The sequence below is a fragment of the Rhipicephalus microplus genome, chromosome 9 (genome assembly GCF_043290135.1).
Source record: "Rhipicephalus microplus isolate Deutch F79 chromosome 9, USDA_Rmic, whole genome shotgun sequence".
NCBI lineage: Eukaryota > Metazoa > Arthropoda > Arachnida > Ixodida > Ixodidae > Rhipicephalus > Rhipicephalus microplus.
This window is the reverse complement of record NC_134708.1, coordinates 17,441,355-17,449,679: the sequence shown is the minus strand read 5'-3', so window position 1 is coordinate 17,449,679 and position 8,325 is coordinate 17,441,355.

Here is an 8,325-nt window from a genome sequence, read left to right as displayed (position 1 = left end):
GAAGAATGAAGACTTAGCTATGCAATATTGGTTTGTCACATTTAGGAACATTCAACAGGTTACAGGCCTTTCCTGAGTAAAATTCTTAAATTAAACACTGCTGGCGACGCCATAAAAACACAAAAACCCGTGCTGGAAATTGACAGAACTGTCCCAGCATCCTCTTATACAGATAATGTAACAGAACGCCCAAGCGACGGAACACCAGAGTAACCGAACACCGCAGTGACAGAACACTGGAATAACCGTACATGGAGCATAGTGCAAGTGTATGCGTCATTGTTACCTTGGAAGCGTGAAATGTGGTTTTCTGTTACCTATATATATATATATATATATATATATATATATATATATATATATATATATATATATATATATATATATATATATATATATATATATATATATATATATATATATATATATATATATATAATATCCAGTAATTCTGAGCATAAGAAACGATTTTCAAGACTTGTCTACTTAATCTGCTTATGGAACGTTTAAAGTAAGTCTTTGGGAGTTAAAATTCCGATATGAAAACCCCTAAGTCCATTCATTTCATGTGCCACTCATTCTATTGTGATTTTTTTAGCTATGCAAGATATATGTGAAGTAACATTGTATTAAGGCATAACTTGCCATGTTTACGTCACACTGATAAACTCCAGAAAAAGCCAAACTCTCTGACAATTTTTTTCTGGGCGCCCCTTTTGTCATGACAGTGCATAGGTGTATCCAATGAGCTTTAAAGAGACAATGAGGCAGATTGTCGACGTTGACGATCTGTTTCACATCTTGACTCTCTAACGTAAAAAAAAAGGCTTGAGATAAATTATGCATACATTGTTTAGAGCTGTGCTGGGAGAGTCGGTACGCATAATATGAAATGTTAGTTGCTCGTTAGGACTCGTTAAAACTGAACACAATGGCCCGTTGTTTATTTAGGTTTTATGGCTCCCCGCCCGACGTACCTCCCGTGATATGTAGCATATAATACTATTCGAGGCACGATACATTTCTTTGGAAAGTCCACTTGATCAGTAGGTGTCACCTTAAAAGGGCCCTGCTCTACTTTTTGAGCATGGTCAGAAAACGCTGCCGATCAGTAGTATAGGCTTCAGAAAACACGCGAGCCAAATATTATAGAACAGCAAACGGCCAGGAATTCACGATAAATTATCAAAGTCAGCTGAAAATTGCTTTCTCTTCCCTCGCAAACGACGGAATATGCTCTAAAATCACTCGTATAGAATGCCCACCTATTAGCCATTGGCTTATTTGAACATGGCGCTCTCGGTAGTTGCAGAGATCGCCGTGAGAGGCCGTCACTTGTCCGCGCGTGCGCGTGACATCGCGCAGAAAAAGCCGCGTATTCGAAGAAAAACAAAAAAATGCTCAAGGTCACGAGGCGCGCGTGACGTATTTTCTTTGCCCCTCCCATCCCTCGCTGCCTAGCTTCCAGCGCCATCTGTCAGCCTCTGTCACTATCTGTCAGCCTCAACTGCGTTTCTCATCCATTGATATACATTCTGTCGTTCTGATTGGACATCACTTACCTATCACATGCGTTCCGCACCAGCCCGGGTCTTTTATTTACTTATTCTATACATCCTCCTGTTTCTTCTCTGACACACTCTGCTGTCTTTGTCTTTTAGTGTAACCTTTTATCTCGTCCCAACAGAATCGTTTGCCTGCAGCTTATAAACCAGGTGGGTATCGCCTACCATTTACGTATGTGATGAAAGAAGGAAGCGTGCAGCGATCGATTTTAAATAGTAATAATAAAGTATTTTTAAAACGTGTTTTTGTTACATTATACATTGGTACAAACGAAAAGTTTTGTTGTGGAGCTATTGAGTGAAATCTTGTGCAGCGAGTGTCACACGTCGGTCGACATCGAGATGAATGAGCACTGTAAATAAGAGAGAGAGAGAGGGAATTTATTTACAGAAAGGTAGAGAGGTCGGCCTGAGCTATAGTTTGCTCTGGCCTGCTACTGTAAATAAAGTTGATTTTTAAAAAAATGTAAAAAAATGAAAACCATGTTGTGTCATTCATATGCGTACATTTTAATGCAGCATCGTTATCTCAGTAGTGTGTCACGGATTAGCGCACTTTACTAGCACAGTATATACCGGGGGTTCTGACAATGCAAGCCATCCAGCCACTCACAAAAGCTGTGAGACCTTGGTACAGCAATAAAACTCTCTCGTATTAAGCCTCAGCTATATAGGAGACAACCACCAGCAACAAAATCACGACAAACGGACGTATTGTTATGCACACTAAGCATGACACGCATTCCAGATGCATAATTTTTTTTTATGTGAACCTCCTGCATGCGACAGCTGCGTCCAAAAGCTGATGACCGTTCCTCACGTTCACCTGGAATGTTGGCATATGGAGGCTCAGCGACAAAAAACATTTTCCAATGGCACACCCACAGCATGTGCCACTATACATCCGGCAATATTTCTCGCCACAGAAACTCTTTTCGACCCACAGCCCGTTCAAAGTTTTACTGACACCCGATCGTATAGGGAGCTATATATTGTCGCGGTACAGCGCGAACCAAAGGCAGATAAACGTTGACACAGCGACTCTCAGCAGCCGAACAGCAAGATCGCCTTCTTTATCTTCAATCAGCCAGAGCTCCACTACCTGGTGTCCGCCAAATCCCCTTATCGTCGTTTTCGTCCACCAGTACACACGCGTCAATATATATCGGAGCTCAGAAGCTCATAGCACTGCCTCGCTCTTGAGGATGCAGTATACCAGAGTAGCATTCGAATTCGGTATAAAAGAAAGTTTGATTGGTTGCTGCCGCTTCATTATGTGGGAATGTGCGTGACTGACACGACACACTATAGAGATAGACTATTAGAAAAGCATTTTTGCCGGCGTCTATACATCGCCAACATGCATGCTATACTCTGTATAGGAATGGGGAAGTGGATTGAAAGATGTCGGAAAACTGTAATGATAAAATACCTTGTGGGGTTCTATATACGCCAAAAACCCTAATTTACCTGATACCCCATATATATTACGCAAGCAGAGCACATTTAGGAGAGTTGCTTGTTAGGCAAGTTGGTTATACTTAGTAAACTACAAAAGCCACGAAACGTCGAAATCGGAAAAAAGCAGAGCAGTATAGAAACAGAAAAGGGGACGTGGCCCTAACAACTGACGTTTATTTCGGAAAAATCTTCTTCCCAAGTCCATACAACGCGCGCGCAGATAACAAAACAAAACACCACTCAAGCTATAGTCTATAAGTAAATCACCTTTGTGCTAAAAATAAACATTCTTTCCATGATGAGATAAATTGAGGCTCGAAGAGAGGCGTATATATATATATATATATATATATATATATATATATATATATATATATATATATATATATATATATATATATATATATATATATATATATACTGATGGTAACTTGCCGTTGCGCAGCAAGTCGTGTGGTAGTATACGCCCCTCTTCGATAAGGTTACAATTTTAGGTAACAATCTCAGGTAAGGCTCAGACGCAGCGTGAACGGAAAAGTATGAGCTGTTAAGAATCAAATCAGAGTCATGGCACCCGTTCCTTAATTGTTTTCTGGAGGAAAAGTCTCAATGTATATATGCGTGGGCCGTAAGCTTAAACATCACTGCCCAAGCCTTTATCTCTCTCTCTCCTATAGTTACGCTTGCACGCGGCCGATTGAACCACACCTATATGGTGGCGATATATATATACTTCGCAAATATTAGGATTGACGGCGTATATAGTCGGTGCCTTGCGGAAAGAAAAAACTTCAAACTCAGTTGGCCTTAACTTGTTAAGGCAAAGCTGCGCTCATAATCCGTAGTATAACATTTGTATACCCATTTTGAAAAGCACTCCTGCGGAATAAAAAGCGCCCTTTCCGTATAGGTGCACGGGATTCGAGCCCGCAACCTTATAATTACGGCCCCGAGTTGCATGCACTGGCCAACACACCTAGGGCGTCGAACGCACGTAAATACACAACGCGAAGTGAACTATCGAGCCCACACCGCGGTGGTCTAGTGGCTAAGGTACTCGGCTGCTGCCCCGCAGGTCACGGGATCGAATCCCGGCTGGGGCGGCGGAGGCGGAAATGCTGTAGGCCCGTGTGCTCAGATTTGAGTGCACGTTAAAGAACCCCAGGTGGTAGAAATTTCCCGAGCCCTCCACTATGGCGTCTCTCATAATCATGTGGTAGTTTTGGGACGTTAAACCCTATACATATCAATCAAATCAACAATCGAGCGCTGTCTGTCGTATACTATAGCTTAGTTGTTATAGTATCAGACGCGTGATTCAAAAGTTATCAGTTCAGATCCCATCAATAGAAAGGGTGCTTTTTCTCCGTCTTTATACTCTTTCTGATTAGATCATTGTGGTTTAAAATTAAAGGAAACAAAACAAATAGCTTACCTATGATTTGCTTGACTTGATTTTTTGTTGGTTTTATAACGAAGAAACAAGCCACTCTAACAATTTCTTTTTTTTTTCAACTAAAGAATGGGGGGCCGAGAAAGCTTGAGAGGAACTCTTCATTAAAATTTTTGAGTTTTACGCGCCAGAGAAGTCACTGGTCACGTGACCGGCGAGACAGAACGTCCAACCAGCACTGAACGTCGAACCGAGCCGGAATATCCAACTGAGCCAGAATATCCAACCGAGGCGGAATATCCAACCGAGGCGGAATATTCAACCGAGGCGGGATGACTCGTAGTACATTCAGGCAGCACGCTCTGGTGCGCGGGGCTAAGGCTGGCATCGGCCTGCGCAGCGGCCCCGCCCCGTTCGGCTGAGGAACGTCCCTGGCGGGGCGGGTTGTCGTTGGGCGGGGTGCGTGCGGGCGGAACTTCGGCCGCCTTTCGTTTCCCGGGGCGTGTACTGGTGCACACCGACACCGAAGGCTGTCTTAAACGCATTGCAGATCGCCACGTTAAACTTTTCGTGTTTGCCCTCGGCGTACATGGCGACGTACTATAGACGCTATGTGGCCAAGCGGGTACGCTTGTATCAGCCTCGTCCCGCTTTGTCCCATCGTTCCTTTTCTCTTAATCGGGACCCGCTGCACGAAGTGCCTGGCGGTGGCCACATTTTTTGTCTGCAGTCGGGCAACCAGCTTGCGCTTTTGCGTGCGATTCATGAAATTTCGAATACCTGCCTCGTTCGCTGGCAGAGCCAACATCTCGAGGGAACTTCGAAAGAAGACCATGGCGCGCTGTGCAAACGATTTCGTGAGTGAAGCCACCACGTAGCCAGTGTTAGACGGGAACGTGCTTTTCTTAATAAGAGCGTAACGGTCTACGCTGTTTCCAGGAGCGAGACCAGTTCCGTTGCTGTGCAAGATTCATTGAATCCTCACAAATAAGCGTCTGAATTGGCTACGTTCGATCGGTTTACCTTGGCCAGTCCGAGTGCGGCGAACACCAATCGCTAAAAACTGATTCTCCGAGAGGTCGAAGTATGTTCATTTGACATGTGCGTGATTCCGAGGTAGCCGTCGCTAATAAATGACGTCTTTGTCACGTGATCCAGAATCTGCCTCGCCTTGTGTTCCATATGCTGTCTTCGAGTGCTTTTTCACTTGTTTCATCTTCTGAGTAGCAATAAGCACACATTGATTATATTCACATTTCATGCTACCCCTCGCCCCACCGCGGTGGTCTAGTGGCTGAGGTAGTTGGCTGCTGACCCGCAGGTTGCGGGATCGAATCCCGCCCGCGCCAGCTGCATTTCCCAATGGAGGCGGAAATGTTGTAGGGCCGTGTGCTCAGATTTGGGTGCACGTTAAAGAACCCCAGGTGGTCGAAATTTCCGGAGCCCCAATGGCATCTCTCATAACTATATGTGGTTTTTTGACGTTATACCCCACATATGAGTCATGCTGCCTCTCAAAAGGACAATGGAGAATATAGAAATTATCAGCACTGCCGGAGCTCCAACCAGTGACGCGGGTTGCACCCACTGGCATCCTGCATGGGTTCACCAGGGTCCATGGAACATGCTCACTCTCGCCGTTTCGCTGAAGTAAGCTATAGATTCTATAGAAATTGCTGTGCAATGGGATTCACTTGCATCATATTTTAACTGTGGAGCTGATTAAGACGACGTTCCCATGGGTATCGTGCGTAGACTCGTGCAAATATGAGCGCCACTACACAGATATTACATGCAGGAGGTGCGAGGCAAAACGAAGGCGGCGAAAGCACAGTGAAAGAGCGGTGGTTGGAAGGAGGTTAATGTCAAGGGTGGGTCAACGTGCAGCCTGTATAGTAAAACGAGGATCGCTGAAGCAAGCAGGTTGACGAAGTATGTGAGAAGGAATAATTAAACAAAATAAGATACTTGCCCGCGCGGGATTTGAACCTGCCCACAGCCCGAAGGTGAGCGTTGTGAAACATCGACAGCAGAACTATAGCATTTATGGACAGAGAGAAACTGAGAGGCAAAAACACAGATAGCAAAGGGGTGAGTAAAGGAAGTTGGGAAGACGAGAGAAAGGAAAAATGGAGAGGGTAAAGCATACCATGCATGGTCATGCATTGTACGCAGTGGGGTAGGAAAGGGAATGAGGGCAAGGGAAAGAGTGAGGGCAAATTCATCAGCTTCATGCAGTCTCTTCACAACAGACAGACACAGACAGACAGACCAAAATTTTTGCGGTAAAGGTCCCCAAGAAAGGCTATCGTCTTTAAAAGCGGATATCCCTACTGAAACGTTCCGTATGCGATGTCCAATAATTCCGTATGTTTCCGTAAGAATCTTACGGAAATATATGGAAAATATATAGGAAACATATGTAGTTTGTATGGAAACATATGGAAATATTGGACTCGCATACGGAACGTTGTAGTAGGGATATACTTAAGATCACCTCCTTGAGATATCTGCGGACAGCGCCATTCATGTGGTCTGTGCCCACTACATATCCAGGTAAAGCTCTCGTAAGCCTGCAGTTGGCACACCGTATACGCAGCAATGGATCACTCACGTTACGAAAAAAAAACTGTTTATGAGTTGCTTTACGAATAGTCCCAAGCCACCTTTCTTTAAACGCCTTAATTAGTTCGACTGCATCGTTCCCAACTTGAGGCATCCACACGAACACCGCGAAAACACGGTGGAATTTCTGTATATTGGCCCATGAACAATGCAACACCTGCATCACGTACCCCAGTTTCGAGACAAAGAACAAAGTAGGAGGTAGTTGGCGCCAGCTGGTGGGACTAAACTACACTAAAAAAGTTGCCCGCCGTGACGTACGTTGTCATATACCCACTATCACGGCTCCCTTGCGGATTGTTTACGCCTCAGCCCAATCAGTATTACTCACTGACACCGGAAACCAAATATGTGCCGATTCAATATAGCTACACATGCACACATGGACACATACTACACATATAGTACGCAACAAGTACGCTAACATATACGCGAACAAGTACGCATCAAGCGCACAACCAACCATTCGCAGCAACGGCCCACACTTCGACATGTTTACTCACACCCTACTATGAAAGCGCACCAGCTTATATAGCGATGAATTTCGACTGACCATAGTGGCACAAGTTACAAGTATAGGTTTCTCACACTTTTTTTACGTTTTGTATCAATACCACAACATGCGCACACGTAAATATATTGTATCCGATGCATAGACAAACGTAAGTTTATCAATGGTTGCACAATAATGAACGGAATAATTACTAGAGCTTATCAGGTTTTCACGAAGGCGAACACCCCCAAAACATGCATAGAATGCCCACGGCATTCCGACCGCTGCGCCATCTCTCAACCACTGCCACAGTTACTTTTTTTTTTCTTGTAGCTTCCGAGATTGCAAACACTTGCCGCGCGTTAGCCATTTCGGAGGTCACGTTTCTTTTTCTTCTTGTTACTTGAAGAGGGCGCAGCATGCAGACCAAACTTTGTCTCTGTCGTAGTAGGTGTTCTGTGGTCACGTCGACCTCGTTTAGTTGCTTCGTCTTAACGTTTGCTTACATTCTTTTTACCTGCGTACCACAGGTGTGACCGTTAGCCATGGATACAGTACACCACTAGCCCTTCAATGACAAGGTTTTTGATGCGGTAACGAGTGTCCTAGCAGTGTATACGTACGTTACAACGCGGGTCTTGCGAGAGAAATAAGCGATGACCTCGCATCCGACGGTATTTTTTCGTGAGCTATGACAGTGGCTGTTGGCGTCGCGGCAGCTCTAATACTTGAGCACTGGAACTATCGCGGCAGTGCGCAAGCTTACTATAACTTTATATAATGTAGTG